The sequence below is a fragment of the Vipera berus genome (genome assembly GCF_964194415.1).
Source record: "Vipera berus genome assembly, chromosome: 4".
NCBI lineage: Eukaryota > Metazoa > Chordata > Lepidosauria > Squamata > Viperidae > Vipera > Vipera berus.
In genome coordinates this window covers 11,565,641-11,577,403 of record NC_138206.1, presented here as the reverse complement: position 1 = coordinate 11,577,403, position 11,763 = coordinate 11,565,641, and positions in this window count along the sequence as shown.

Genomic DNA, 11,763 nt, shown 5'->3' with positions numbered 1-11,763 from the left:
AATCTCTGTTGCATGCTGATCAGGAGAAGCAATCATTCAGGTCATTTGATTTTAATGTGCGCTTCACAATATTGTTAACCTTTCAGCATTCATTGACTGCATTCCTTTATTGCGGCTCAAATTGGCTGTACAAGGGTGGCAGAGAGGAAAGAGCGGACATTTTACATAGAAAGAGCTCATGTGTAAATAGGCAGATGGAATCTACTGTTTGGGTGTCAAGCTTCTGTTTTATAGACACTTAGACGAATCCTTGCTCTGTTTTCCCTTCCATGGCATCGTTGATTGGAGTGGGTGAAAATTGTGCATTTTTTGTTATGATACTCGAGAAGTTGAAACAGTGACATTAGGTCTACAGTATATTATGCATACCTTGATCTAAAGTGATAAGTTATTCAGGGTAAATGACATTGCAAGTAAGGCTGTATATACAGTAGCTAATCAATTTTTTAAAAAATAAATCACAAAAGTTTTCAAGCGAAGATTGGTCATTTTGGATTGGTTTTGGATATTTGGTTCTTGGATATTGGTTTTGGGTATGGATATTTTCCTTCTTAATTGGTCTTCCTTTTGAAATGAATGAGACATTAAAACCCAATTAAGCTATGTGAGTTGTCTATACATTTTTATATTGTACTATTTTCATGATGCTTTTTTTTAAAAAAAAATCCTCCTTTTTGTAAATATACAGGACAGGCTAGAGGGAAATTTAAATAAATCAATCCCCTTTCCATACAGCAAGAATTGAACTTATGATATATCTTTAAATTAAGTTTAATTAAATTGTTTTAATTAAGTTTGATTAATTATTTAAGATTAATTAAATTAACTTTAATTACATTAAGAAATTTAACTTACCATGGGTAACTTATTATGGGTCCTCAACCACATCTATATGCAAACTCAGTAAGCCTCTAAACATTAAAAAAAATGGAGAAATGGGATGGAGGTCATGGAACGGAGGAGTGGAAAACAGAGAGGAACTGGTGCAAGAAAGACAGTCAAGGTTTTAGGAAGGACCTCTGGTTGTGCAATGGTTAAAGTGCAGTATTGCAGGCAAATTGTGCCCACAATCTGGAGTTCGATCCTGACATGGCTCAAGTTTGTCTCAGCTTTCATCCTTCTTGAGGTCAGTAAAATGAGGACCCAGATTGTTGGGGGGGGGGGCAATATGCTGACTCTGTAAACTGCTTAGAAACTGCTGTAACATGCTGTGGGGCAGTACATAAACCTAAATGCTATTGCTATTTATTTCAAAAAACAGATGAATTCACACTTAATATGGTTTCTACTTTCATTGAATTTAAAAAAACAAGAGAAAAGCATCTCTTCCCACAAGCTTTTGGTCTTAGCTGACTGGAGACACCATTATGTTTTTTATTCTTAATATTCTGGATGGTGTGTTGCTTAATTGTATTAGTTTAATTATATTGTAAGGGATGTGGTGGCTCAATGGGTTAGGACGCTGAGCTTGTCGATCAGAAGGTCGGCAGTTTGGCGGGTTGAATCCCGAGTGCCGTGTAACAGAGTGAGCGCCTGTAACTTGTCCCAGCTTCTGCCAACCTAGCAGTTCGAAAGCACGTAAAAATGCAAGTAGAAAAATAGGGACCACTACAGTGGGAAGGTAACAGAGTTCCGTGCACCTTTGGCGTCTAGTCATGCTGGCCACATGACCACGGAGACGTCCTTGGACAAGCGCTGGCTCTTCGGCTTTGAAACGGAGATGAGCACCGGCCCCTAGAGTTGGAGACGACTAGCACGCATGTGTGGGGGAACCTTTACCTTTACCTAATTATATTGTGGCTTTCATTCTGGAGGACTGAGGATTCTGGAAGACTGAGTACTCAAATACTCTCAAATAAAGTTAAGCAAGCTGGTAAATAAAAAAAAAGATTCCAGGAAAGTACTTGGACTGAGATATTCTGAAAAACAGAGAGAGGTAAAGTGATAGAGACAGAGAGAAAGAGAAAGTACCATTTGAAGAAAAGTTAAAAACAAATGAGCAGTAGGGGAAAAATAGAAGACATGAGAGTTCCTTGAGAAATCCATAATACTAGGAAAAATTGAAGTTAAAAAGGGGACCAATAGCAAGGTGGATGCAGCTGATTATAACAACAATGAATGACCTCTGAGAAACCTACAAGTCAAAATTTAAGACAAGTGACACTGGAAAGAATCTACCTATTGGTTGCTAATGACTTGGTGGTACATAATCAGTTGATCAATGAAAGATGCCAATTATGACACTGGAAGGGTCAGCCTTTATTATTTGTTTTGCGGATTTCTGAGAGTTATGAAGCCCACCTATGTTTCTGGATTAGGAAATCCTTGATTGAGGAATAGCATTAGCAGTAGCACTTAGACCAGGCATATCAAACTGCCGGCACGTGGGCCGGATGCATCATACTGAAACCACACCCACCTCATTGCCGGCAATGGGGAAAAAGTTGCAATGCATCACGTGACATCACGTGATAATGCAAGTTTGACATGCCTATCTTATTTACCGATTGACAGTGCTTTATAGCCCTCTCTAAGTGGTTTACAGAGTCAGCATATTACCTCCAACAGCCTGGGTCCTCATTTAACAACTTTGGAATGATGGAAGCTTGAGTCAACCTTGAATCCCATCAGGATCAAACATGTGGCTGTGGACAGAGTTAGACTGCAATACTGCATTCTAACCACTGAGCATTGCTGATCTAATTCAGTGGAATATATATATATATATATATATATATATATATATATATATATATATATATATATATATATATACACATATATATATATATATATATATATATATATATATATATATATATACATATATATATATATATATATATATACATATATATATATATATACATACATATATATATATATATATATATATATATATATATATATATATACATATATATATATATACATATACATATATATATATATATACATATATATATATATATATATATATATATATATATATATATATATATATATATATATATATATATATATATATATATATATATATATATATATATATATCAGAGTGTAGGAGGAATAACTGAGGCCAAACTGAGTAATCACACCAGAATTTAGGTGTTGTGATCCCACTTTCAAATATTGTGGCAACCGAATCGTAGAAAGTTGCAACTTCCTCGGGACTAGCTAGATAAACTTTCAAAATAAAACATATAGATTAGGCAAATTCCTAAACAACTTGCAAACAAAAAGGGGAAAAAAACCTGTAGAATAAAGTTCTGTAACAGTCAAAGATGGCTTCTTTCCTGATGTTCATGCTTCAAACAGCATCTGGAATTCAACTTCTTCAGACCACATCAAACAGTTTTGCAAAATTGGTTATGCCATCCTTTAAAAACAAGCATTTAACCATGAAAGTCTGGGACTTGCAGATGAGCTGCTGAGTTATAAAACTGCATTTCATCTCCCACAAAATTATTGCCAGTGAAGATGATCTTCAACAGAGGACTCAAGGTTAAGTTGCATCTGTTTTATGTCCCATACAAAAAAGGATGCATATATCAAAAGCCAAAAGGAATGGTGATAGCCTCTGGGGAAATTACATTTCTTAAGGGGTCACTGGCTTCTTTTCTCCAGCACTCATCAACTTTTGCATGGCTTCTAATGTCCACTCCAGTAGCTACACCTTGAGTGCATCTCCCTGAATTTCTTCAGCTTAATCACCACATTTTTCTTGAATCCCGGCATATGCTTGCTATTTAGGCTGTTATTAAGAGTGGACTAAAATACTGGTACAGGAAAAAAAACAACAACAGGCTACTCTACATAACGGTTTTTTGAAACCGTTAGACTACCATGTGCAACCAAACCAGGAATTATGTGGTTCCAAAAAACACACCCTGTTTTCTTAAATCCCACCTCCTTTTCCCCTTAGTAGAAGCACAGCCTTTGGACACAATACCGGTCCAAAGTTTAAATTTCACCTGGGTGTAAACCACAACTACTTGCTTCCAATGGGGGGATTCAAATATGTGAACAACTGGTTCTCTGTGTGAATGCTGCTTCCGGAAGTCCATTCTGGGCCTGGGCAACAAAAAATTAGCTACTGGTTCTGCCGACCTGGTGTGAACTGGCTGAATCCCATCACTGGCTTGCCGCCCAGAAAAGAATTGTACGAGATTTCCAAAGGGGAACAAGAAGCTTTCATTTCTAAATCAGTCAGGGTGAAAAAAATGTCTGCAATGGTATAAATTCTCCTGCTTGAGCAGGGGGCTGGACTGGAAGACCTCCAGGGTCCCATTCTATTCTATTCTATTCTATTCTATTCTATTCTATTCTATTCTATTCTATTCTATTCTATTCTATTCTATTCTATTCTATTCACAAGAAAAGTAAGAATAAAAAGCAAGATGTGTGGGCTGTTGAGAGGGGTCCATAATTCTCTGAATATGTGCATTTTTTAAAATTGTGTGTGTGTGTGTGTGTGTGTGTTTTGTCAAGCACCAGTGTCCTCAACGAGGAGCTATGTGGCTCTATGGGGCCCTCAGATATTTCAAGAAGGTCACAAGTGAAAAACATGTACAGGCAGTCCTCGACTTAGGACCACAACTGAGCCCCAAATTTCCGTTGCTAAGTGAGACATTTGTTAAGGGAGTTTTGCTATCACTTTTCTTGCCACAGTTTTTAAGTGCAGTTGTTTGGTTAGTAACACAGTTGTTAAGTGAATCTGGCTTCCCCATTGACGTTGCTTTTCAGAAGGTTGCAAAATTTTTAACCTGTGTCAGTGTGTGCACAGAAAAAGTGACAATAAAGGTTATCTTATGTTATCTTACATGACCCTGGGACACTGCAACAGTCATAAATAGGAGTCAGTTGCCAAGTGACCATGAGGATGCTATAATAGTCATAAGTGTGAAAAAATAGTCATACGTCCCTTTTTTCAGTCCCATTGTAACTTTGAACGGTCACTAAATAAACGGTTATAAATCAAGGACTATCTGTAACTGGGAACTTCAAAGTAGAAGAATGCAGTGGTGAGATACAGCCTTTGATGTAACGCAATGTGTTGGCAATAACATATTCAAGTTCGTTTAGGTCTCCAGAATCCCTGGCCACCTAGAGCCTTGGTGGCACAGTGGGCTAATGCCTCCTTAAGTAACACCAGCTGCCTGCAATTAGCGCAGGTTCGAGTCCCACCAGGCTCAAGGTTGACTCAGCCTTCCATCCTTCCGAGGTAGGTAAAATGAGGACCCAGATTGTTGGGGGCAATAAGCTGACTTTGTAATAATGCCGCTTGGGGGGGGGGGGGCAAAAGCCCTAATAAGCAGGCATATACATAGAATGAAGGCTACTGCTAAGCACATTGGTTTGTGCTTAGATTGTAAGCTGCCCTGAGTCTTCAGAGAAGGGCGGGATATAAATGGGATTAAAATAAAAAAAATAAAAATAAAAAATAAAACCCCCTCCTGTCAGCTTTTTGCTAATAAATGGATGCTGTCGGATGTCTGCTTTTCAGTTCCTTGTACTTTTTTTCTTCCTTCTTTTCTCATCTCCCGCTGCTTGTCAAACACTTTCCGAAAGCACAAAGACCACTCAATTAAGCTCTTTTGCTGACACATTTTCTGTGTCAGGAACCTTGAGTCTGTCTTGAGATACGTACGTGTGAGGGGAAAAAAACCCTCTTCACCACGCTTGCTTTATTAATTCAGAGAGCATCCCGACACACGTAGCCCTTTGCAAATCTGATCAGGGGAAAAAAAAAGAACATTTTCAGGTGTGCACAGATCGAAGGCTGTCTCAGATTGTCTGGGACACTGTACCCCCTCTTCACGACCTGTTTTGCTTGTTACCTTCTAGGAGGAGGGGGCTTCGTGGTATCTGTGGCAGAGCATCCAGATTCAGCCATAGTTTCGTTCCATACAGCGTTAACCTTGTGAACTCTCAGGCTTCCTCCTTCTGTTATATATTCAAGATGGACAGTGTTTAATATTTATGTGTTATGTATATGTAGGGGTAAGGGACGCAGTGGCTCAGTGGGTTAGGACGCTGAGCTTGTCGATCAGAAGATCGGCAGTTTGGCGGGTCGAATCCCGAGTGACGCGTAGCAGAGTGAGCGCCTGTTACTCGTCCCAGCTTCTGCCAACCTAGCAGTTCGAAAGCACCTAAAAATGCAAGTAGAAAAATAGGGACCACTACAGTGGGAAGGTAACAGCGTTCCGTGCGCCTTTGGCATCCAGTCATGCAGGCCACATGATCACGGAGATGTCCTCGGACAAGCGCTGGCTCTTTGGCTTTGAAACGGAGATGAGCATCGGCCCCTAGAGTCGGAAACGACTAGCACGCATGTGCAGGGGAACCTTTAACTTTACCTTACATGTAGGGGTGTGGGTCTATACATATGTTGTATGTAGTAAGTTTTAGGTGTGTGTCATGTATGTGTTTCACTTTGATAGCAAGCAACTAAATTTTATTTGTAATGTGTGCCATTGTGCCCACAGTAAAAAATGACAATAAAGGCTATCTATCTATTTATCTATTTAGTTTTGCACAAGTGAATGTGGAACCAGGTCAACAAGAGCCGTAACATAACACTTGTACTTTTTTTTTGTTCTTTTGATCAATCTTTACTTCTGGAGCCTTTGTACTTTTCTTGGCAAGATTTTGTAAGTGGTTTTGCCCTTGTCTTTTTCCTAGGGCTGAGAGTGTGTGACTGGCCCCAAGTTATCGACTTGGCCCTGAGCTGAAGGACAGATTAGAACACAGTTTTCTGGTTTCTCACCTGGTGCTTTTAATCACTATGCCAGGGGTAGGCAACCTTGGCTCTTTTATGACTCATGGACTTCAACTCCCAGAATTCCTGAGCCAGCCATGCTGAGGGGAAAGGGAAAGGTTTCTAAGCTGAGCCATGCTGGCTGAGGAATTCTGGGAGTTGAAGTCCACGAGTCATAAAAGAGCCAAGGTTGCCTACCGCTGTTTGACTATGCCAGGGATAGGGAACCTCGGCTCTTTTTTGACTCATGGACTTCAACTCCCAGAATTCTTGAGCCAGCCATGCTGAGGGGAAAGGGAAAGGTTTCTAAGCTGAGCCATGCTGGCTGAGGAATTCTGGGAGTTGAAGTCCACAAGTCATAAAAGAGCTGAGGTTGCCTACCCCTGGATTATGCCATACAAGCTCTCAGCACTTGGTTAACCTCCTATGTCTTTAGTATGATGAAAACCAAGACCATTTTGCTTTATTTATGAGTTAATGTATTGCATAAACCACTCTGAAATACATTTTATTATCTTTTTTGCTGCAGTTGTTAAGTGAATTACCACCAAGCAAATATAGTGGATATTAAATGACTACCCCAATCATTAAGTAAACACAGTGATTGTTAAACAAATCCATTATCTGGAATGTCTTTTTTTCCCCTTGGAAACCAGAAGTGTTGTGTTGCTTGTGTGGTCAGGAAAGGACATATTCGAGAAGTATAGCTGACCAAAGAGAAAGGCGCTAGTCGTTTGCAAAGGTAATAGCTTTACTAGAGGCAACTAGCATTGTAAATATTGGAAGCTTTGGATCTGATTAAAAATGCTCCACAGATTAGTCAGGTAGTCCTCAACTTACAATAGTCCGTTTAGTGATGGTTTAAAGTTAAAAGTAAAAAGGTAAAGGTTCCCCCGCACATGCGTGCTAGTCATTTCCGACTCCAGGGGCCGGTGCTCATCTCCGTTTCAATGCCGAAGAGCCAGCGCTTGTCCGAGGACATCTCCGTGGTCATGTAGCCGGCATGACTAGACGCCAAAGGCGCACGGAATGCTGTTACCTTCCCACCGTAGCGGTCCCTATTTTTCTACTTGCATTTTTAGGTGCTTTCGAACTGCTAGGTTGGCAGAAGCTGGGACGAGTAATAGGCGCTCACTCTGTTACGCGGCACTCGGGATTCGACCCGCCAAACTGCTGACCATCTGATCGACAAGCTCAGCGTCCTAACCCACTGAGCTTACAACACTGAAAAAAAGTGAGTTATGACCATTTTCACACTTACGACCATTGCAGCCTCCACATGGTCTTATGATCAAAATTCACATGCTGGGCAACTGGTTCCTATTTATTCTGGTTGCTGTGTCCCAGGGTCGTGTAAGATAAGATAAATAACCTTTATTGTCACTTTTTCTGGGCACACACTGGCACACATTAAGACTGTGATCACCTTCTGACACGCAAAGTCAATGGGGAAGCCAGATTCACTTAACAACTATGTTATTAACTTAACAACTGCAATGAGTCACTTAACAACTGTGGCCAGAGAGTTCGTAAATTAGGGCAAAACTCACTTAACAAATGTCTCACTTAGCAACATAAATTTTGGGCCCAATTGTGGTCATAAGCTGAGGACTACCCGTGTTACTGGAAATTGTTAGAAAAAGGATGCGGAGAAAATTTTACTTGATGTTAAAAGCCATTATTGTACTGGTAGTATTCTTAAGTGGAATGAGAACAAGTCTGCAGAAATATAGTTTAGATGTTAATCAGATGTTAATATGCTAGCAAAACAGGCAGATATAGAAGCATTTGATTTAGTAAAGCCCCCATTTTTTGTAAATACAAATTCCAGCAACTAAAATCCATCCTGTTTCTATTCCATATCGGATTCGCAGATATACTTCTGGCGTAAAGCAGGGATATTTATATTTATGAAATATGAATATCTCTGCTAAGCTTAGATATACTGCTCTAGTTCTCAGTAACGGAGCCTTCAGAGACAAACAGCCTATGGTATAAATGGTTTAAGAGAAGGCTCTAAACATTATTCTTGGTAGAGGTGTTTGACCACAAATTGAGCTGCCCCCAAAACCTGAAATGTATAATAAACTTAGTAGGCCTGAAAGCTTCAAACTTTCACAAAAATATGAGCTTCCAGGCCAGACTGGACTGCTAAGGTCTTCCCTATCATGTGTTTTTCATTCATAGAAAATAATTCTTTAAAATCATTAGTCTAGCTAATGTGTTTGTATTTCTAAAATACAAACTTCTCACTTGCCTAATCATTAAAAGAAAATCCTACACTCACTGGACCCTTTTGTTTCAAAAAGAAATTCCTAATGCAAGAAAAAAAAATGTAGGTCTAGACATCACCCTAAAATTTCCAGTTACATTTTGCTGGACTGGAAAGTTTTTGCACAGCTGCACACTGTCCAATGATGGAAAAGTCAGTTGGCTGTGTGTTGGACACAGGTCTGAAAGAATGCCCAAGATTCTGGGATATATTTTTAGAAGCCAAACTGAAATTGCCTTAAGCATTATCATTCCTGGGTTGCCCTGTGTATAATGCAATCAATATTCTTTAATTATAGAATGATATAATTGATTCTAACTATCCAAAAATTGTCTATTTCATCCATTTACAGTTCATGCCGTTGTATACATAAATGTTAGATATATTATTGTCTATTTTTAAAACATGCTCACTCAGACATTTGCTTCTCCTATGTAATTTCTCCTATGAAGGTAGGTAATTTATTATGTGAGATTTATACTGTATTGTATTGTATTGTATTTATCACATCACAACATCACAGCATTCCATTCCATTCCATTCCATACCATACCATACCATACCATACCATACCATACCATACCATACCATACCATACCATACCATACCATACCATACCATACCATATACACTACTGTGGAAAAATCTTAGACTACCATTAGATTTGTTGTAGCAATATATAAATGATGATAGATTAGAGATAGAGATAGAGAAAGAGATAGATATACTGTAGCTATAGAGATAGATAGATAGAGATAGCTGACAAAGATAGAGAAAGAAACATATAGATAGATAGACGGATAGATAGATAGATAGATAGATAGATAGATAGATAGATAGATAGATAGATAGAGATACTTATATACACACATACACACATTTATACAGTATGTATATACACAGGCAGTCCTTGACTTACAAGAGTTCATTTAGTGACTATTTGAAGTTACAATGGCACTGAAAAAAGTGAGTTGTGACCATTTTTCTTGTTTTCAAAAGTGACTTAGGACCGTTTTTCACACAACCATTGCAGCCTCCCCATGGTCACATGATCAAAATTCAGATGCTGGGCAATTGACTCATATTTCTGACGGTTGCACTGTCCTGGGGTCATGGGATCCCCTTTTGCGACCTTCTGACAAGCTATGTCAATGGGGAAGTCAGATTCACTTAACAACAGTGTTACTAATTGAACAACTGCAATGGTTCACATAACAACTCTGGAAAGAAAGATCATAAGATGGTGCAAAACTCACTTAACAAATGTCTCACTTAGCAATATAAATTTTGGGCTCAGTTGTGGTCATAAGTCGAGGACTACTTGTATACATACACACACACACTGCAGTGTGTGTGTGTGTGTGTGTGTGTGTGTATGTATTGCATAGAAATTGCCTCTATTTTCTGATAGTATTATAATAAGCAGACTGAGATGTAATTATTTATGGTTATTATACCATTGCTACAATAACATATCTAATAGTGGCCTAAGACTTTTGCACAGTACTGACAGATAGATAAATAAATATATAGTGAGATAGAAAGATAGATAGATATAGACATATTCCTACATTTGAATATATATTTTTTCTTTCCACGTTACTTGGCTTGCACCTTTTGGCACTGGTATATAAAGGCAAAATGTGCAAACCACATTACTTGGAAGGAAAAAAAAATCATGAGATTATAGTTCATACAGAATATTTTAATATAACTTGGAATTAATATTTTTCACCCCAAATTTTATGTCAAAGAATCTTATTTTTGTTCCTTGGAGGAGGGCTTCTTCTGTTCAAAGGGTGCTAGGAGGCTTATAAGCATACCCATCAATTTATATGAAGGCAAGAATCTTGGTTATATTGAAACACTAATCCATAATGTATAATACAATGTTCACTGGGAAATCCTACTTCATTTGCTTGCTAGCTAAAGTTAAACTGCAGGTAACTGTGAATTAATGGCCTTTAAATCTTCAAAAGGATGTATATTAATTCTTATCAAATGAACCTTTTTTTCCTTCTCTGAACTGTCACACTGGGAAAGATTTCTCTATTAACCCTAAGCTGATTGCATGATGCTTTTAATTATTTCGGCTTGAAATGAAAAGCCACTGCTCTGTAATGGGCCAGCCGTGATTCCCACTTAAAACTGAGATATTTCCAAAGGCACCATGCAGGAATATGGCTGAAATTAATACTGTACTGAAATCTCTTCCAATTTTCCATCAATTTCATTTCACATAAAAGAAACCGGTTTGAAACTTTGCATGGGGAGCTTTAGAATTTCTTCAACATTCCTTGCAATAATGTTTTTCAGCTTACATTATCTTAGGATGTTAGTGAACATACTACATTTTGAGGAAATTTAGACATCACCTTCTGTTTGCAGCTTCTCAGTTTGCCCATATATGCTGATTTCAAGTGTCTCTTAATGGTATCTTCCTTGAATTGAAGTGTCTGTACTTGAATTGAAGGGACTCCACTATTGTATAGGTCAGGGGTAGGTAACCTTGGCTCTTTTATGACTCGTGGACTTCAACTCCCAGAATTCCTGAGCCAACCATGCTGAGGGAAAAGGGAGAGGTTTCCAAGCTGAGCCATGCTGGCTCAGGAATTCTGGGAGTTGAAGTCCACAAGTCATAAAAGAGCCTACCCCTTAGTTGACTTACAAGCATTCATTTAGTGACCATTCAAAGTTACAACAGCACTGGGGAAAAAAAGATGTGTGACTG